General features: G+C 40.1%; 1 protein-coding gene across 5 annotated transcripts in view; it reads left to right on the plus strand.

Moving 5' to 3' along the window:
• Positions 1 to 22,097, plus strand: part of LOC149207029 (mitochondrial pyruvate carrier 1-like) — a 291,335-nt gene that overhangs the window by 252,881 nt on the left and 16,357 nt on the right. For 2 of the 5 annotated variants that reach the window (XR_016252612.1, XR_016252611.1), the window contains one exon: positions 94 to 326. The exons of the other annotated variants lie outside the window; for them this stretch is intronic. The gene's annotated coding sequence lies outside the window, so the exon portion shown is untranslated. The remainder of the gene's footprint in view (positions 1 to 93; positions 327 to 22,097) is intronic. 5 annotated transcript variants of the gene reach the window in all.

The raw sequence follows: 22,097 nt of genomic DNA on the forward strand, positions 1-22,097 counted from the left end.
GAGCTTCTATTTTATGTACTTAATGTTATATGATGATGTTTGGATTATCTTTGGATGGACACTAATGTAATTTTGTGTGTTGCTTGGGTGCAGATTCTGGATTCTCACATGCCTTTGATGAAACAAAGTGTCCCCAAGTAGACCCTGATGTTGACCACTCTGCGTCAACGACCTTATAGTAGTGTACATTTTTGCAAGCAGATTCCATCATGCTCGGGCACTCAAGATTATCCAGATTTCATCATCATCTTCAGTGATCTTTTTGTAGAAGTTGTCAACCCATTCTGCAAGTTTATAATGTAAAAGATCCTAGTAAGACCATCTATGTATGTAACAACCTATGTAATCCTACTTTTTTGGTGACGATTTTTATTTTAAGAGGTTTTTTCTCACTGATTTATGTGTGTTTCTAAACACGGATGATCAAAAGAGTTTTTCCCTCCAACCTCACCCTAAAGCTAGGGTGGATTTTGTCGTCAATATTTTAGGTAAGTCCTAATGTTCTAGTAAAGTCTTTTGTAAAGTAATTTGGGAGTAATTTAAACTAATTGGCTAAATTGCTTTATTACAAATTACTTGGTCTACTAGATCATATTTGAGTCGCAGAATTACGTAAATGATTGAAGGTCTATAATCAACATGTGTTCCCCTTCCATGTATTAAATTGTAATATCTTGATGTAAAAAATATTTTAGTGCATGGTCCCTCATATTTAAACACCATGGCTAAATTATTTTATGGTTGGAAAAAATATTAATCCACTCATGAGTCAGTTAATTAAATTTTCTAGCAAAAATAAATTAAAATTATAAGCCATAAATTTAATTAATTTTAAGTCTTAAGAAAAATTAATTCTCCAAATTAAAAAATTCATGGGTTTTAGAAGAATTAATTTTTGGAGATCCCCGACGAAGGTAATATTGAAAATTTCAAGAGATTTTGGACCCTTAGGCCTTGGTAGTTTAGTCAAAGTCAATTTTTTGAGGAAATCAACTCAAAACAATAAATTTTGAGTTGATTAAAATTCTATTAAATGAAAAATTCGAATTTCTTAAAAAAATTATATAATTTCGATGGAGGAAATTAAAAGATAATTATATCTTTTTCAATAGTCGAGATTATTTTGATGGTGATCAAGCCAACTAGTGATTGGATAATTAATCTATAAATTAGAGGTTCATTAAGTCGTGTACTAGCTCTTGAAGTTCTTGTGCACTTTTCTGGAATAATACAATGCAAAGTCTTTGGGGTTTTACTTGATGGCAGTGTTCTTCTCCAATATTTTATGGTAACTTGTATTTAAAGTTTTGTTGATCTTATTTATATGTTGTTGGTTAATAGCTCTTTTAGATCAATCTATTGCACAGGTATCTTGCTTAGGTTGTTGGGTTTTAAGATAGCATTAAGATTTTTAATTGATTAGCAGGTATTCCTAATCTTTAAAGATTTAATAGTTATTTTATATCTCCATTGGTTTAACAACTTATTTTATAAGTGTGTAGAAATCATTTGATTCAGAAATTTTGGGTATTTGGGGAAGTTCTCGGTTGAACCAGCTGACTCCCGAAACTTAAGATCTGGAGAGCCTTCCAGATTAAAATTCCTAGATTATCTAATAAATTATATCTTGCAGGGTTGTCTTGGGCTAGTACCTAAAACTTAAAAAATTATTTATCTTCAAAATATTGTGTTAAATTGTTAGATCTAACTAGAAAGAGTTTCAAATCTACAGATTTGGAAGTGGGGTTGGACTAATACTCAGATCTGATAGATCTGTAATTTAAGTGTATAGATTTGAAAAATTCAATTTTTTTTATTTTTAGTTTTCTAACTTGGAATTTGGCATTTTGTCGGGAGAGTAGTGTAGCAGCAAAGGAGAGTGACGTAGAGCTAGCAACGGCTCACGCAGGGCCACACAGAGGCAGCCAAGTGCTACGCAGAGCACCAGAGAGGCCAGCGTGTCTGACGCAGAGGCCCAGAAAGCTGACGCAGGGCCTCTTGGGGCTGACGCGGGCCAAGAAAGGCTGACGCAGGGCCAACGTGAGACAGAGAGGGGCTGACACCAGTCCAAATTGGGCAGATGCTGGGGTTGTAGAGCAGTTTTGTGCTAAGGAGCTGCCAGAAGTATTTTCTGGGGTTTCAGCTAGGAGATTTCTCTCAAACTGTGAGGTATAGCTGCTAAGGAAATTCTCTATTGGGTAGGCCAGTTTCGACATCCATATTGTACTCTGATATTGCTTAATAAGAAAACCCTTAGATAGCTGCACCAATTTTCCCGCATTGGGTTTTTCTAGGGACATTGGTCCATAAATAATGGTGTCATGTGGTGTGATTGTTCTTGTTTCTTTTAGTTGTTGATCTGTAATATGTTGAGCATGCACTAGTGTTTATTTTTCAGTGTTTACTTTGTAAATAACTTGTTAAAGAAAAATAACAAGTAGGTAGGGATAAATAAAAAAAAGTGCATGAAGGGTTTCTAAACTAAGTAAACTTAGAAACTTCAACATGGTATCAGAGCGTGATTGCAGATCACAGATGGACTAAAAGACATCAGCCAAACGGAGCAATAATAACAAAAAACAATTGTCCCGAGGTGATAGACGTTGTTTCTAGCAGTGGAGAAGCCAAGAAGTGTGACGTAGAGCCAGCCAGAGCCGCCCAGAAGAAGCCAAGAGCTGCGTAGAGCCTCAGAAAGGCCAGCGTTGCTGCCGCAGAGGGCCAGAGGGTTGACGCAGACCCATCCAGGGTGACGCAGAGCCAGTGTGGGGCAGAGAGGGGCTGACGCAGTTCACAGAGAGGCAATTGTTGGAGTCTAGAAGGCTACAGGAGTGTTACAAAGTGGAGCTGGTGAGGTACTATAGCCAGAACAGTACCTAACAAAGCAAGGCCAGAGGAGTTGTTATCGAGGGTTTCTAGCCGAGGAACCTGGATCAGCGGTGCAGTTGCACAAGACGATCAGAGTAGGGGGCATCTCGACGAGCGGCAGAAGGATTTCCAGGAGGGAAATCAGGACTCAAAGGGAGTCCAGAAGAGAACTTCCAGATGGGAAGTAGAGACTCAGAGGAGTCAAACAGAGAACTTCCAAGAGGGAAGTAGAGGAGCGTCATGGCACTACACGGGGTAAGAGACCAGGATAGGCTGAACAGAGCATCGAACTTCGCAGTCTGGAAGGCCAGAATCTTATCAGTGCTTGACAGGAATCGTGTCAAGAACTTTGCCTTGAAGGTTATAGCTATCCCATTCGAGCCCAATGACAACAAAAAGTACGAAGAGGCAGTGGTGAGGGCCAAGTGCATTATCCTTGATGGGGTCAAGGATCATGTGGTACCACATATAGCCGAGAAGGAAACGACAATTGAGATGTGAGAGGCTCTCAAGAACCTGTACCAGCATACTTTTGTGCAGAGAAGAATGCTACTCGAGAACCAGATGAGGTCGTATCAGATGAAGAAGGGTCAACCGATTGACACCTTCCTCGAAGGACTGAATGAGATCCGAGACTAGTTGACTGCTATAGGAGCAACACCAGATCTGGAGCTTATAGTGAGGACAACCCTGAATGTTGTCTCAGAAGATTGGGAAGTGTTTGTCCAGAGTATCCTGGGCAGAGGGACTCTCCTACTTTGGGACGAGATGTGGGCAACTCTTCGCCAGGGAGAGATCAAACGGCAGTTGAAGATAGGTAGCAGCAGCAAAGGGATCAAGGTCAAGTAGGAGGAGGAGGATGTGGCCCTAGCATCTAAGGGAAAGCAGGAGAAGCGAAAGAAGAAAGATCTCTCCAAGGTCAAGTGCTTCCATTGTGGGGAGATGGGTCATTATGCGACCCAGTGCCCAAGGAAGAAGAGTAAGGGAGAGTCTTCCGAGACTAAGGCAGCGCCAGCACTGGCAGAGAAAGAAGTTTTGACAGACTATGACTGTGCCATGAGTGCACATGCACCACTAGAGCGGAAGTGGGGAGACATCGAGCTGTAGTTAGGTTGACTACAGGTGATGAGGGGCAGGATCCTTGATGTACCCAACCACTTGAATTAGACCTTGCTATGGGAGCCCCAACGAGGAGTAGCAGGACTGGCTGGGTGGGTAGAGATGGATGTGGATGGAGCGGCAGAGAGAGCTATAGTGCAGGAGTCCCAAGGCAGCGTAGAGCTAGCAGGTTGCAGCAGTGCGAGAGGCACAAGAGTGTTGCACAAGGCAGGATGGCACAGAGAGGTGTGCAATGGTGCGAGATGCAGGGAGTTGTTGCAGTAGCGCAGAGGTCAGAGAGAAGGAGCACTTGTCAGCGGTAGAGGGAGCTTTAGCATCAGTGGGTGTTTCTGGCCCAACAAGGAGGTCAGTTGGGAGATCAGTTATTTACTTTTCAGTAATTGAGTTACAGTGCGGCAGTGGGTGGCACGATGCAGCATGATGAGAGGAGGTGTAGTGCGGATGCAATGTTGGGAGAAAGGACCAGCAACAACACAGATGTAGAGGAAGTTGTCGTATAGATGCAGCAGTGGTAGTAGCAGAACCATGGGCAGCAGTACAGGAGGCAACAATGCAAAGGATGTTGGGTAGGAAGGCCTAGAATTAGCACAGGTACCGATGCTGGATGATCAGAGTAATACTCAGTAAGGAGTATTGCTAGAGCACAGTCCTCGCTAAGAGGGAGTGTTGATTTGGGGTAGCATCAGATGTGCTCTAGCCACGAAATTTGGTGGAGAGGTTGGGGCACATGAGATCTCCAATACCCAAAAAGGGTTTGGGCAAATTCTAAACAGATTAGGAGATATAAAAATAATTAATATTTCTAATGGAGTCCCTAAGTCTAAACTTAGGGAAAATAAAATATTAATGTGTATTAATATGAATCTGTGTTAGAGTGATCCAAAAGACATGGATCAAGCCAGATCTAATCTTAGCCGCTGATTAGAGATTTAATCTCGGCTGTTGAGATGTCAACAGGAAAAGTATAAGTGGAGGCTTGAGGGTCACATGGAGAGTACACCAGAGTGATCAGTCATTCCATTCTCTAGAGCGAGGTTTGTTAAGAGAGATAGAATCAGTGATTGAGAGAGCAACTGAGGGGCATTGAGTATAGAGAAACAGAGAAGGTAGAGATTGTGCCGGGAGAGTAGTGCAGCAGCCAAGGAGAGTGATGCAGAGCCAGCAAGGGCTCACGCAGAGGCAGCCAAGTGCTGCGCAGAGCACTAGAGAGGCCAGCGTGTCTGACGCAGAGGCCCAGAAAGCTGACGCAGGCCAAGAAAAGTTGACACAGGGCCAACGTGAGACAAAGAGGGGCTGACACAGTCCAGATTGGGCAGACACTGGGGTTGCAGAGCAATTTTATGCTGAGGAGCTATTGGAAGGATTTTCCGAGGTTTCAGCCAGGAGATTTCTCTCAAACTGTGAGGTATAGCTGCTAAGGAAATTCTCTGTTGGGTAGGCCAGTTTCGGCACCCAGATTGTACTTTGATATTGATTAATAAGAAAGCCCTCAGATAGTTGCACCGATTTTCCCGCATTGGGTTTTTCCGGGAACATTGGTCCAAAAATAATGGTGTCATGTGGTGTGATTGTTCTTGTTTCTTTTAGTTGCTGATCTGTAATATGTTGAGCATGCACTAGTGTTTATTTTCAGTATTTACTTTGTAAATAACTTGCTAAAGAAAATTAACAAGTAGGTAGGGATAAATAAAAAAAAGTGCATGAAGGGTTTCTAAACTAAGCAAACTTAGAAACTTCAACAAAAAGCATGTAACACGAAAGTATATATTCAGAACAGGACTCCTCATAGAGCTTTGGGGAACAAAACGCCAGAAGGAGTCTTCACAGGGAAGAAGCCAGAAGTTAGCCACTTCAGAATTTTCGGCAGCATTGCTTATTGCCATGTGCCAGATGATAAACGAACCAAACTGGATCAGACTGCAGAGATGGGGTTATTTGTTGGGTATAGCGAAACCTCAAAGGCATACAAAATCTACATTGTTAGCAATAGGAAGATAGTAGTAAGTCAAGATGTGAAGTTCATGGAGGACTGAGCTTTCAAGATAACTCTTGAGATGCCTGAAGGTGATCAAAATCAGTCAGCAGAAGCTCCTTTGGTCCAGCAGCAGGAGCAACTAGTGGGACAGGAAAGAGGATAGTCACAAGGATCAAGTACTGTGACCAGCACAATTATTTCCTCAGGTGCTAGAAATTCAGGGAGTTCTCAGCAGATGGAGTGGTAGAGACAAGATGAGGAGGAGTAGGCAAAACCTGCCATGACTAGTGGTCGAGCTAGTAGAGAGGTTCGTCAAACATTGACAGATGCAAAGGAGTTTATCGGAACTCCTAGGACGAGCAAAAGACAATGCAAACAACGTGACAGGTACTGAGCATTGGTGGCTCAGGTTGCAGAACCTTCTAGCTTTTAGGAGGCCAAACAGCATGAGGTGTGGGTAGATGCCATGGTAGAAGAGTATAGCTCTATCATGACGAATGATGTTTGGGAGGTAGTTCCAAGGTTGGAAGACAGATCAGTTGTAGGTTCTAGATGGATCTATAAGATCAAATATGCGACAGACAACAGTGTGGAAAAGTACAAAGCTAGGTTCATGGCAAAGGGGTATGCACAAAAAGAAGGGATAGATTATGAGGAGACCTTTGCCCCAGTTGCCAGATACACTTCTATCCGGTCAATTATATCTCTAGCAGCTCAGATGGGATAGCAGATTCACCAAATGGACGTCAAGACAACCTTCTTGAATGGGGTGATAGAGGAAGAAGTGTACATAGAACAGCCAGGGGGCTTTGAGCATGTGTGCAGATTGAAGAAAGATCTATACAGACTCAAGCAAGCTCCCAGGGCATGGTATGATAGGATTGAAAGCTACGTGCAGAAGCAAAAGAAAATCCTCCTTGAGCATGCAGTCAGAAAGCCTTGTTCCAATCCCTAAGTTTAAAAGGGTTTACACAAGAAAAAGTAAAAGGGTTGCAAAGGAAAAAACCCTATCTTCTCCTTGAGCGCCATCTCCTAAGCTGCACAACATGTGAAAGTTGCAGATGATCAGCCTCCTGAAACAAGGGAGGGTCATTCTAAAACAGAGGAAAGGGAGATTTTGAATGAACCCACTCTAGCTGAAATCTATGGGGTCAAAAAGCCTCATAACAGGCCAATAAATAAACTAAGGCTTAAGTTCAAACTCAAATAGAACCCTAACCTAGCGAATCAGGTGATTGATGTGAATGACACACCTTTAAGGGAGCTAATGATAAACAGGAGGTGGCTTCTAGCTCTAAGAAGCACAAAGGTCAAAAAAGGAAAGAAACTGGCCCGAAGGCCAAGAGGATTCAGAAACAGAAACCAAGTAATGTAAATCTTTTGCTGGAGGTTGCAAACAAACTCAAGTAGGGTTTTGTCGCAGTGATGATTGTTAGTCCGTCAATGTTCCTTTTGAAAATGTGTTTACATAGCATTGACAGTTAAATTGTCAATGTTATTTTTGTTCTATTTTATCCCGATAAATATGTGCCAATTAATCTATTAGCGATTGGAAAAAAAACTATGTTTTGAGGCATCGAAAAAGGGTTTGGAGCAGACAAAGCATATTTGAAGGATGGATTCACGATCCAAGTGGCAATTTTTGATGTCCCAATCCAAGATATGTGGTGATCTTGTTGTTTTGACAAAGACAAAGAAGGTTTTGTGGGATAAATCAAAGCAATTCTAGATTTCATTGTAGAATATCAGCAGGTGATTTTGTCCCTAGTTGCAGCTAGATTTTCAGCTAGAGCTCAGCTTCTAGATACAACATCTTATCATCTTGTTTTATGACTAAGCAAACAGTACATCAAGGAAATCCTTGTACAATGTATTTTATCCTAGTTAGATATTAATGTAGATATTTGAGACTTTGAAATTAAAGTTTCCTAAAAACATTGTTACAATTTGTAAATGTTCTATAAAGCCGATTATGAAAGAGAACTAAGGGTTTGGAATTTTTGAAAAAAATACAAATCTTTGTGTATTGCTATAGATGTTGAAGAATAATATATTTTTCTATAAGCAATATTATATGTGCAATTTCAGAGATTCATGTGTGAAAAATTTCCTGTTTGTTTTTCTATTGTGCTTATTTTCTCCTTAGTCAAGACTTTGACCATTAATCTTCAGTATTTGGATAAAGCGGCATGAATTAGAATTCGTTTTGAATGCTCAGGTTCATGTTATTCATATACTAATTTGTTTTTTCAACCTAAATATCATTGCAGGAATCATACTGCTTTGTTTTGATGTTTATTTTATATAGTATTCTACCATACCTTGATGATAATTTGTCTAATAAATCACGATCTGTCTTGCCTTTGTTTAGATCTCTTTATGTGACATGTGACATGTGACTAAAAGATATCTATTTTTGTCAAAGACTCCATGCCCAATCGTCCCTTTTCTTTTCTTTCAAAATTAAATTCATCACTGTTAGATGTTAAATCTGGCCAAGGAGCATATTAGTGACCTGCTACTGCAGTGACCTTGAGTAGCAGAGTTAAGGAGAAATCCCTCTCCAGATTGAAAGGTCGACTTTCAATCCCAAAGCGGCTTGAAGTTAACTTAAGAGTTTTCTCCCATGTCCAAGAAAACCTCTGAGCGATAACATCTTGGCACCATTTCCAGGGAACGAAGGTTAAATATTCCCTGGCAAAGAATGACAAAGATCCAAATCTGATCATTGATGGTGAAAAATGATCAGTCATAATCTAGTTGTGCATCATTCACCTGGTGACTCCACAATTTGAAAGGTGATTCCACTGGGAAGTTTTGGCTCATATAGGAGTTTACATTAGGAGACATCTTGATCCTGATCAACTGGAGCCTCTTTCAAGTCTAAAGAAGCTTTTCAGGAAGAAAAGATCAATAAGAGAACCAGGTACTATTCAGTTAGAAATATATTTTTCTTTACCAAAAGAGGTTAAGTCCATAGAAGATGTCCAATTTGATATAAAATTTGAGCAAAATTTGTTTAGATCAAAGTCATAATCAGATCTTTTAGACACAATATTTGATGAAAGAAGATTTAAGTCTTATGTTTAAGAGTTTTTTCCTCTATTAACCCAGTTTATCACAACAAGATCGAGATATTTTTTGGAGTAGTTTGATCTCTAGGCTCAAAAAACAATTGGAATACATAAGCACTCTTACTCATATCGATCCAATTAAGTTTTTGAGAGAAAGAAGATTGGAAGACCTTGTTCAAGAACTACAATTGGATTTGTCCAAATTTGTCACTTTTCCTTTCACAACTCCACCTTTTTCTGCTCCATCTACTTTTGTTATATTTCATACTACTGCTCCTTTGATTGCTACTACAACAATTTTTGTTCCATTTTAATATGCTATACAAATCCCTAGCATTGCAGTTACTTCAACTTCATTTTAGATAACTATGGCTGCTAGGTATGCTCCCCTTGCTCTCCTAGGTCAATTGCATGACCTTCCTGTGAAAATTTCCAAAATGAAATCCTATTGCAGCAATTGGAAATTATTCTTCTAATTTTAATTAATTTTAACAATTTGTTTGTTGTGGTAAATACTGAATAAATTACATTGCAACCTTCACAAATAAAATACTGCGGAAATAATAGCACTGGAAACTAAGAAATTACTAGCACGCACAATAAAAAGGACATCGTTATTTTTGGACAATTGTCCCCGAAAAAACCCAACTTGGGAAAACCGGTGCAACAAATGAGGGTTTTATTATTATGCAGCAATGAAATCTGAGTACAATCTATGGATGCCCAACTGGAAATATAAATAGCAAGAAAATATGGCCAAAATTATTTAAGGGAATTACCCTTCTTCCATAAGCAACCCCGACACAACTTTCCTTCAGAAACTCTTTTTCGTGGAACCCTCATGCTAGCCTCTACGCAGTGCTTACGCTAGCCCTATGACGTTTGGGCGGAAACTTCCTCTGATGAAGTCGTTTTGCCTGTCTCTGCTAAGGAAATTGCTTCTTTGGCACTCTAGAACCTCTATCCGACCTTTAGAAATGAAAAAGATTTTTCCTTCAGCCAAATCGAGTTCCTCTTCTGAAGCAACTGAACAGTGCTTTGTGCTGCCTCACTGGGAATAACTCGACCTCTTTCTACTGCCTCTTCGGATCTGCAAAACTTCCTTCGGATCACTGTCTCTGCCCCTCACTGTCTCTTCTCAATGAAGCTCGAACTCAATGGCAACTGACTGCTGCTACTCTAGAAGATCAAATTCTCAAAGTGTCTATAGTGTTTCTGGTGTCTTCTCCAAGTGCCCATCGATCCCTTCTGATATCTTCCTATCGGGACTCCAACGACCAAGATTAATCTTAATCGATGGCTTAGATCATTTCTAGATCAATCCATGTGAGTTTATAAAGAATTCTCACCTTGAATTAATTAATTTTGATTAATTAACCATATTCTGTAAGTTTAGACTTAGGAAATATTTAAAAATCAGTTAATAATCTAATTAAGTCATCTCTAGGTGGAATTTCCATAAACAATTTATGGGTTTTGGAGATCTCATGTATTCTAGCCTCTCCACCAAATTTCGTGGCTAGAACACATCCGATGCTACAGAAACTAACACTCCCTCTTAGTGAGGACTGTGTTCTCTCTCTATCATTGCACATTCTACCACAACACCTTGTCTTTGTATCACCTATGTCACGCTGCTACAACCCACCAACTATTGCGCAACTCTAATGTTGCATCTGTGCTATTGCTGACACTGTTGTACTTTTGCCAACTTTGCATCTGCATTGCAACTCCCTCTCATTTGTTGTTGCTGCAACTGAGAAGCATTTAAAATATTGAATCAACTGTGTTCAGTATGATGCATCTGTCTCCCGAGTCTCTGACTGCTACTAGCATCTGCACTGTCACTGAATAATCTGCACTGCTGCCAACTCTGCACTGAGCCACTTGCTCTACTATCAACATTGCACTACGCTCCTCATCCTCTGATTGCCACTAGTCTGTAACTGTCACTCTGGTACTAACTGCATCAACTGCCACTAATCCATCCTGCTACTGAATATTGTTGGCCCCCATAGCCAGGTAATGATCCATGAGGAGGACACCTCAATGGACACTACCCAATCTTTGTAGCTCTCTGGGGCTACATCTCCAAGTCACCCTACCTCAGTCCTAGAGGTATGGCTGCCATCATCACGAAGTCTTCCTCTAACCTGGAGGACAACTTGTCGATCTCGGTTGATGCTTCCTGTTGGTCCTGCTTCTCCTACTTGTCCTTCTTCTTGAGAGAACTCCGAGCACTGTAGTGGCCAAACTCGCCACACCTGAAGCATTAGACCTTCGACATGTCATTTGTCTTCTTCTTCTGCTCCCCTTGCCCCTGATTAGGTCCCTTGGATGCTGGGGTCACATTCTCCTCCTCACTCTTTGGTTCCTTGTTGTTGCTGCCACCGATGGTACTCTTCAATGGAGCCCTCCTCAACTCCTCTTGTTGTATATCAAACCACATCCTATCCCACTTCGACAAGGTATCTTTGCCCAAGATAGTCTGGACAAATACTTGCCAATCCTTTGAGACATTATTCAGTGCCAATCGTACAAGCTCTGTGGGTTGGGGTGCCTTCCCAACGTCTAATAGTTGATCTCAAACCTCTTGAATCCGAGTGATAAAGGCATCTATGCTTTCGCCCTTTTGCATTCTAGTGTTCCTTAGCTTCTCCTGAAGAAACATCTTCCATTGCTCATAAGAAATTTGAAATAGCTCAGAAAGAGCATCCCACATTTCCTTGATCGTTCCCTTATCTGCGACATGTGAGACCAGATGATCTCAAACACCATCCAAAATCATCCTCTTTGCCTTAGCCATTTCTCTTTTGTACTCCTTCTGTTGATCGGGGTCTTGGGGAACTGTTACCACATTATCTGCATAGGTCTTCAGGTCATGTTCATCGGGAAGGAAGGACATCCTAGCCTTCCATATGACATAGTTGGAGGCTCCCTCCAACATGTCCTGATCTCTGAGCCCTGTTGTGGCCATCTCTGAATCTGTCGAAAACTCCCTCTTTCCCTCTAATTGGTTGTTGCTCCCCTACTCGCACTCCCTTCTGGAATGCGTGGATCTGCTAGTAGTGACTGCCAATTTGCCTTGGAAAATCAAACTACTAAGACTGGAAGTTCCCTGAGAGAAATTTTACCTCTGTTGTGTGTGTTTTTCTCTTCCACCCGATGCTAATTCTGCAACTGCAAACTGCTGCAAAACCCTCTGCATCCAACCAAAAATCTGCTCAGCGAAAATATGAGTTGTTGTTGCTCCCTCTGACTATTGAAATCACTATTTTGGGAAACTCGAATTTTATGCAAGCTTGCAGCTGAAAATCGAACTCTTGCTCGTAGCAATTTAAACTGCCAATCTAGGTACTGCGCAACCTCTAGGAATTTCAGCCTGTTGCTCCCTCTGAGTAGAAAAATTCTCTCCACTTCTGAGCTTCTCGGCTGACCACTCACACTTTGATATCGTGTGAACATTTCAAAACTAAAACCCTTGCAGCAACTGGCAATTATTTTTCTAATTGTTAATTAATTTTAACAATTTATTTGCTATGACAAACACTGAATAAATAACACTGCAACATTCACAAATACAATACTGCAGAAATAATAGCACTAGAAACTGAGAAATTACTAGCACACAATAAAAATGATGTCGTTACTTTTGGACAATTGTCCCCGGAAAATCCCAACTTGGGAAAACCGGTGCAGCAGATGACGGTTTTATTATTATGCAGCAATGAAATATGAGTACAATCAATGGATGCCCAACTGGCAATCCAAACAATGAGAAAATCTGGCCGAACTTATTTAAGGGAACTACCCTTCTTCCACAAGCATCCTTGTTACAACTTTCCTTAAGAGACTCTTCCTCCTTAAACCCTTATGTTGGCCTCTGTGTAGTGCTTATGCTGGCCCTATGACCTCTAGCCTAAAACTGCCTCTGATGAAGTCGTTTTGCTTGTCTCTGTTAAGGAAATCGCTTCTCCGACACTTTGGAACCTCTATTTGGCCTCTGGAACTGGAAACAATCTTTCCTTCAGCCAAATCGAGTTGCTCTTCTGAAGAAACTACACAGTCCTCTACGCTGCCTCACTGGGAATAACTCGGCCTTCTTGCTACTGCCCCTCCGGATCTAGAAAACTTCCTCCAGATCTCTGTCTCTTCTCCTCATTGTCTCTAGTTCTCACTGAAGCTCGAATTCTCCGGCAACTAACTATTGCTACTCTAGAAGATCAAATTCTCCAAGTGTCTCTAGTGTTTCTGGTGTCTTCTCCAAGTGCCCATCAATCCCTTCTTATATATTCTTGTTGGGACTCCAATGGCCAAGATTAAATCTTAATCAATGGCTCAGATCATTTCTAGATCAATCCATGTGAGTTTCTAGATAATTCTCACCTTGACTTAATTAATTCTGATTAATTAACCATATTCCCTACGTTTAGATTTAGGAAATTTTTTAAAAATAGGTTAATAATCTAATTAAGTCATCTCTAGGTGGAATTTCCATAAACGATTTCCGGGTTTTGGAGATCTCATGTATTCTAGCCTCTCCACGAAATTTCCTGGCTGGAACACATCCGATGCTACAAAAACTAACACTTCCTCAAAATTATGGTCAATGAATAATCCAATTTGATGGACAAGGAGGTTTTACAACTCATTAGCATTTGGATAAGTTTAATGACTTCATAGATTTGGAGGAGGTGGATCATGAAGATGTCAAAATGAGGTTGTTTGCACAAAGCTAAGCGAAAAAGTGGTTCAGAGGATTGCCAGCAGGTAGTATTGCAGACTTCCAGCAGTTTGAGCAGTGTTTTCTCAGAAGATGGGAGGATAAAAAGAATCATTTATAGATCCTAGTTGAATATGATAATTTGAAAAGAAATCCAGGTGAAACAGTGCAGGAGTTTCTACTAGGTTCAATAAAGTATATAATGCAATTCCAACTGATATTAAACCCCCTCCTAGATTAGCTCTGCTCCATTATCCTTATGCATTTGATGTTGAGTTTGCTTTTTAGTTAAGAGAAAGGAAATTTTGCTACATTGGCAGACATGCAGAATAATGCCATAGGAGTAGAAACGAATTTGTTGGCAAAGAAGATGAAAATGACTGAAAGGAAAGGAGTTAAGGATGAGCGCTCTTCTTCTGCAAATAAAAGTTGGTTGATGAGTTAACTCCTCCCAGGGCTGAACCTCAACCCCAAATCAGAAATCCCAATTTTAGAAAGCCTCTTGGTCCTCAAGTTCGTCAAAGAGATCAGAAAAACCCTGTGAAGATCAGTAAGCAGTGAGACCTCCTTTCCGACAAAATTTTGTGGATGAGGAAAATGCAGAGGAATCTGAAGAATAAGTCAACTGCCTTGATGAGGATGATACCCATGTATATCTAACTAAAGAAGAACATGATCGATCAACCAAACTGTCATAAGGAAAATACAGCCTTCCTTACAACAATGCATACAAGCACAGTCAAGCCTCCCAGCCAAACCTCCAGCAGAGTAGCCACAAACAGATCCAAAGAAAAGTCTACCTAATAAATTTGATGAAGCCAAGAAAGATGGGAAGGAATTAGAGAAGATCTAGCTACCTTTTCACTTGGAAAATGAAATCAATAAGATTAAGATCTCAATCTCATTTTCTGAATTACTGAAGAATGCACAATATAAAGAACAAATCATTAAAATGATTAAGGGATCAGAGGAAGGTCAGACATCAAATATTAATGCTCAAGATTCCTTAAACATACAAGATGATGCTCTTGAATTTGTGTTTGGTTCTCATGTAACTGAAGTAAATGATGATGTTCCTCCTTTTACATTAGTTTTAACATTCATGACATGATCCTTCATAATGCTATGTTGGACTCAAGAGCATCACATAATTTGATGCCTAAATCTGTCATGGAAAATTTAGGGCTTGATATCACCAGACCTTATAAGGATTTATTCTCGTTTGACTCAAAGGTTAAAAACTTAAATGTTTGGGACTAATCAAGGACCTTGTTGTGACACTCACCCAAATGCCTACCGAGAGTACAGTGATCAATGTGGTAGTAGTTGATATTCCTGCTTGGTTTGGAATGTTGTTATCATGGTCATGGGAAGCCACGTTGGGGGGCGCTCTTCAAATGGACATGACTTATGCCTCTATCCTAGTTTTTGGCGAACAAAGAAGGTTATATAGAGAGATTCAGGTGGCATATATCGTTAGCAGTCAAACCCACCCTGAAGAAGAGGAACAACAACATATCGAAGATAAAGTGCAAGAAGAAATGGTACAGACAGTCGAGGATAATGGGATGTGGAATATGTATTTCGATGGCTCCACTTGCAAGGATGGTTCAGGGGCATGTATTTGGATTATTCCACAAGATTGCAGTAGTCAGTTACACTCCTTCAAATTGTATTTTGAATGCACCAACAACATTGCAGAGTATGAGGCTTTGATTATTGGATTGAATCTACTTAGAGAACAAAAATAAAAAATAATTATTCTTTGGAGACTCTGAGTTGGTTATAAATAAATTCAATGGTGCATATCAAATTAAACATCCGAGGATGAGGGCATATCGGAATGAGGTATGGGACCTGTTTGATAATTTCTTTTTAGAACATAAAATTTTTGTTCTTTCTAGAGAAGAAAATGGTATAGCAAACTCCCTAGCTACTGTTGCTAGTGCCTTTAAAATTCCTATTTATCCAAATAGGAAGTATGAAATAAATGTCAAGCATAGGCCCTCTATTTCAAACAATATCAAGCTCTAGCAGGTTTTTGAGGACGACCAACAGATTAAGAGATTCCTAGAAATGACTGATGAATTTGTAAGTACTCCTATTGATGAAAATGAAGATGTAAATATAGATCCAAATGTTTTTCTAAATACTATAGCTGGACAAGAAATTATTCAGTTAAGTAATAATCTTATTCCCAGAGGTTTGGTTCCCTTAGAAAGGTTGTTTGACAATAATGATGTTGTTGTTAAGCCTAGGATTTTACCTATTGACAGTGAGCTGCAAGATTATAATTTGGGAACAAAAGAAGATCCTAAATTTGTTAAAGTTTCTAATTCTTTGAATGAAGAGAAAAAACAACAGTATGCAGAATTATTGAGAGAATTTTCAGATGTTTTTGCTTGGAGATATGAGGATTTAAAGGTTTATGACAAAGCTATCATTCAACATACTATTCCACTCAAAGAGAATGAGAAACCTTTCAAACAGAAGCTTAGAAGGATTAATCCAATGTTGCTACCATTAATAGAAAAAAAAGTTAAAATATTGCTTGCTGCCAAGATAATTGTGCCATTGAGGTTTTCTAAGTGGATTGCTAATCTTGTTCCAGTCAGAAAGAAGAGCAGAGAAATCAGGTTGTGCGTGGACTTTCAAAATCTGAATAAGGTTTCTTTGAAGGATAATTACCCCCTGCCTAAAATGGAGCATATACTGCAGAGTGTAGTTGGAGCTGAGAGAATTTCTATGCTAGATGGTTTTTCAGGGTACAATCAAATTTTAGTGCATCCAAAAGACCAGGATAAAACTACTTTTACAACTCCTTGGGGTACTTTTATGTACTCAAAGATGCCTTTTAGTCTAATGAATGTTGGTGCTACATTTCAGAGGGAAATGGATATAGAATTTGCTGAAGAAAAGTATAAGTTTGTTGTGGTTTATTTGGATGACATAACAGTTTATTCTAAAACTGAAGTTGATCATTTGAAACATCTCAGACAGGTTTTCTCAAAATGTAGAAAATTCGGTATCTCCAATATGAAAAAGTCATATTTTGCTATGGAGGGAAAGTTGTTGGGTCACATGGTGTCCAAAGATGGTATTCAAATTGATCCCAACAAAGTGGCAGCCATACAGAAAATCGAATTTCCGAGGAGTAAAAAAGAAATACAATCATTTCTTGGTAAGGTAAACTTTTTGAGGAGATTCATTCCTAATTTCGCTGAAATTTTAAAGATTATTACTAATATGTTGAAGAAAGACAGTGAAATTAAGTGGACAACTTCAGCTAAGGAATCTTTTGAAGGGATTAAAGATGCTCTAACTCAAGCCCCTGTCCTAGTTAGCCCAAATTTTTCAAAGTTTTTGGTTTTCTCCTTTGCTTCTGAACATACAATTTCAGGAATTTTGCTTCAAAAGAATGCAAATGGTTATGAACAACCCATATCCTTTTTCAGCAGGGCATTGAGAGACTCTGAGCTGAAGTATGACATCATAGAAAAACATGCCTATGCATTGGTGAACGCATTAAAGGATTTCAGAGTTTGTTCTACATTCTCATATTGTTGCTTACATGCCCAACATCGTGGTCAAAGATAATTTATGTCAGCCAAATAGTGATGGCAGAAGGGGGAAGTAGATAGTGAAGTTGTTGGGATATGACGTAGAAATCAAGCCAACCAAGCTAATCAAGAGTCAAGGCCTGGCCAAATTGATGATTGGAACAAATTGTGACACTCTTGGAATAAACCTCACTTTAGAGCTCTCAGACGATGTAGATAACAAAACAAATTTTCCAGTATCTGAATTGTTCAAATCTTCTTCGTGGTATAGTGATGTCATTTATGTATTGCAGAATTCACAAGCTCCACCTGGAACTAGTAAGTCTCGAGCCAGATTTTTAAAACTCAAAGTTGTCAATTTTTGTATTCTGGATGGGTACTTATTTTAGAAGGACCCAAAATGTATATTGTTACTTGAAGATGAAGCGAAACAAATGATGAAGGAGTTCCATCAAGGTGTGTGGGGGGGCTATCATTATTGGAAGGCCACTGTCAATAAAATTCTAAGAGAAGGCTTTTATTGGCCTACAATTTTTTCAAATGTTTGTAAAGAAGTTGCAGCATGTCATAAATGTCAAATATTTGAAGGAAAAGCCAAGTTGCTATCTTTACCATTAAAGCCCATTTCTGTAGAGGCACCATTTCAGCAATGGGGCCTTGATTTTATTGGAGAAATTCATCCAACATCCTCAGGACAGTACAAATGGATTTTGACTGGGATAGATTATTTCACAAAGTGGATTGAAGCTATACTAACCAAGCAAGCTACTGACATTGTTGTTATTCAATTTTTAGAAAACATCCTTTCTAGATTTGGTAGCCCAAGAAGAATTATAACTGATAATGCACAAGCTTTCAAATCTAAGAGGATGATCAAATTTTGTGATGATTATAATGTAGCCTTTCGCCATTCCATAGCCTATTACCCTCGGGGAAATGGACTGGCGGAATCATCAAATAAAAGCTTGGTCAGGATCATCAAAAAATTGTTGGAGGATAACAAGAAGGCTTGGCATGCAAAACTGAAATTTGCATTATGGGCAGACAGAATCAGTACTAAGAGATCAATTGGGACTACACCTTTTCAGCTGGTATATGGCACAGAAGCGACCTTTCCTGTTTCACTTGGGATACCAGTCATGAAGTATTTGCAGGAACAAGAGGAAGAGCCCAATCATATCCAAAGAAGGATAAATCAGCTTATTGAAGTTCAAGAAATGAGGGAGAAGGTGTATGATCAGGCTCAACTTTTTCAGGAAAGAATGAAAAAGGTTTTTGACAAAAACACCAAGGAGGATAATTTTCGGATTCATGATACAGTTCTAAAATGGGATGCTAGAATTGAAGATAAAGGGAAACATGGTAAATTTGACCATATCTGGAAGGGCCCTTATTAGATTGTTGCATTTCATGGCAAGAACACCTTCATTCTACAGGACTTGAAAGGATAATTTTTGCCTAGAGCAGTGTTGCACGAAGCGCCCCCCCCCGGTTCGAAGCTCCGAAGCGCGTCCCGTACGGAAGTGCCTAGGAAGCTTCATTGGAAGCGGCGCTTCGGCTTTTTAAGCCGCTTCCTGGAATTTCCGAAGCGCCGCTTCCATGCCTCTGAAGCGCGCTTCGTACGACGCTTTGGGCCTCAGAAGCGCGGCGCTTCGGAGCAGGAAGCGCACGCTTCCGTACACTTCGGCCAAACAGGGCGCGCGCAAGGGAAAAAGACACTCTTTTTTTATTTTTATTTTTTAAGTTATGTTAACTCAGCATTAAGGGGGTGGGTTAGGGTGAGGTTAGAGTGAGGTTAAGGTGAGGAATGAAAAGAATAAAGCCCCCATTCATTCCTCATTTTCTCACTTTGAGTTTATGAGAGTTGGAGAAGAGAAGAGAGGAGAGGAGAAGAGAAGAGAGGAAAGGAGAGGAGAAGAGAGGAGAGCTTGGAGGAGTGAAGAAGGAGGAGCTAGGAGGAGGAGGAGCTTGGAGCAAGAGCTTGGAGGACTTCATCTACAAGAGCTAAAGAGGTAAGTTCAAACCCCAAACTCCCTTGTTTTTTTGACAATTTTTTTGTATTTTTCTCCTCCCTCTCCTACTCTTTCCCATTGTTTCTACTTGCTCCTTTATTTACAAGTTGTCCACCACCTATATCCATATTCCAAGATGGTGTTCTTTTGGCTTCTATGTATCATTCCACTCTTGGTTTTAATGATGGCAAAGGTGAATATGAATAGAAGGGAAGAAACAGAAGAGGACAGTGGTGATGGTCCCAATAGGAGTGACCCAATGTATGATGAGGAGGAAGGGTTTGAAGAGGAAGGGGATGAACCTGAAGGGGACACTGAAACACAAGATGGGAAAGTTACATCAACACCCTTGTGGAACTATGTGACCAAACTTGATGGGGGAAAGGGTGGTGGATCTTACAAATTTGTGTGCCCTCATGGTTGTCATGGAGGAAAACCATATTGTGGTTCATATACCCGTCTGAGGAAGCATCTTTGTGGGGTGCTGGACAGTGATGAAAAAAAGGGTCCTGTGGGGGTACAAATTTGCCCAAACATTTCAACTGAAGAAAGAAGAAAATACATCCAAATAGAGATGGTTGCACAACAAAAAAACAAGAAACAAAAAACTCATTCTGAATCAAGTGCAACCTCTAAATTTGGTAGTTGCTCATCTCCTCATGGTACTTCTGCAAGCTCTGGAGGTAGAAGAACAATAGGGGATTTCCTTAATGTTGTTGGGAGGGATGATGTGGATGGAAAGATAGTCCGTTTTCTTTGTGCTTGCGGTGTACCATTCAATGTGCTTCGCTCTCCCTATTGGCATGAAATGGTAAAGGCCATCAATGAAGCCCCAAAAGGATACAAGGCCCCCAACTATGAGAAAGCTAGAACAGTGTTATTAGAAAGAGAAAAAGCTAAGGTTCAAAGAGCTTTGACACGTTTTACAAATGAGTGGGTAGATTCTGGGGTATCCATTGTATCAGATGGGTGGACAAATATTAGAAACCAACATTTGATAAATGTTCTTGGTGTTTCTTCTAGTGGTGCAGTATTTATTGCATGTCATGACTCCTCCTCCATCACTGCATCTGCAAAAAACATTGCAGATCTCCTATTGAAATCAATCAAAGATGTTGGTCCAAATAATGTGGTTCAAGTGATCACAGATAATGCAGCAAATTGTATGGCAGCAGGAAAATTTATTGAGCGTACTCATCCACACATCTTTTGGTCTGGGTGCCTGGTTCACACATTGAACCTTTTGATGCATGATATTGTGAAACACAAAGAATGTGGGTGGATTGCTGAGGTTTACAGGAGAGGGAAGCAGCTCATTAAATTCATCACAGGGCATACAAGGGTAAACTACTTCTATGGCACTTACTCCAAGTTGCAATTGCTTAAAATTGCAAAGACAAGATTTGCTAGTTATTACCTCACCTTTAGGCGGCTAGTGAAGGTGAGACAAGCTTTAACTAATATGGTGTGTGCTGAAACATGGGATGAAATTAACACTGACATAGATGGTGCTAATGCAGTCAAGGACACTGTTCTTGACAGTTACTTTTGGGGACAGGTTAAATATGTTTTGCAATTCACCAAACCAATTTATTACTTGATCAAGTTTGCAGATTCAGATCGACCAGTAATTGGGGAAGTGTATGAGCAAATGGATAGCATGTTGGGGCAGATTAAAGACATTGTTGAACCTAGAGATACCCCCTTGTAAAATTATATTCGTGTAGAGGTGGAAAACCGATGGGAAATGCTAAATGTTCCATTGCATGCATTAGCATATGTTTTGACACCTAAATACTATCATCCATCATGGCTTTCAACACCAGCACCTGGGGGGGGAAGCAGGAGAAAACCACACCAAGATCAAGAGGTTCACAAAAAATATATGGCTGCATTGAGTAAATTAATCCCTGATGAGGAGGAGGCTGCATTGGTACGGAGACAGGTGAGCAACTATGCGCTCAACACTGGTCCATTTGGGAGCATGCATGCAATTAAAGATCAAGAGACTTTTTCTGCTCTTGAGTGGTGGAACATGCATGGAGGGGGTACTCCACTTCTACAGAGTTTGGCATTGCGGGTGCTATCACAGGTGGTAAACACTTCTTCTGCAGAGAGGTGTTGGAGCTCTTATTCTTTCATCCACAGTGTTAAAAGGAACAGGTTGAATTTAGACCGGGCAGAGAGCTTGGTTTATGTTCATTACAACCTGCGATTGTTGTCCCATTACTGTGAAGATGCAAAGTCGAATAAAAACTTGTTGATTTGGGACAAGAATACAGAGGAGCCCAATTTGGAGGATGGAGTGTTGCGATTAGAGCAATTAGAGGATGCTCTTATCTAGGTATGTCCATTTTGGTATGAATTTTCCAATTTTCCCTTATAAAGCATTTCTCTAATTCATGTTTTTAATTTTTTTGTTAACTAGTGTTTTTTTTTTTTGCATGAATTTTTTGAGCGATTCTAGGATGATGATGACCGTGTTGATATGCCACCACCCCCACCCCCATCTGGTCCCTTGGTTCCTAGGTTCCATGGTTCAACACCAACAGCAGGGGGTTCTTCTTCATCAGTTTCAGTGCCACGACTTCCACAGGCACCATCTTCTTCATTGCCACCACGTGGAGGCCTGCCACCACGTTCTATTCGTGGTGGAAGGAGGAGAGATTAGTAGATATATTCACAATCTACTACTTTTTGTCATAGATTACTCATTAGACTTGTAGACTTGTGAATTTGAATTTTGAACCTTTTTGGCTTGGCGGTGAC

This window comes from Pinus tabuliformis, chromosome 1_2, assembly GCF_031772625.1.
Source record: "Pinus tabuliformis cultivar Carrire ecotype Pingquan chromosome 1_2, CPIR1, whole genome shotgun sequence".
Taxonomy (NCBI): Eukaryota; Viridiplantae; Streptophyta; class Pinopsida; order Pinales; family Pinaceae; genus Pinus; species Pinus tabuliformis.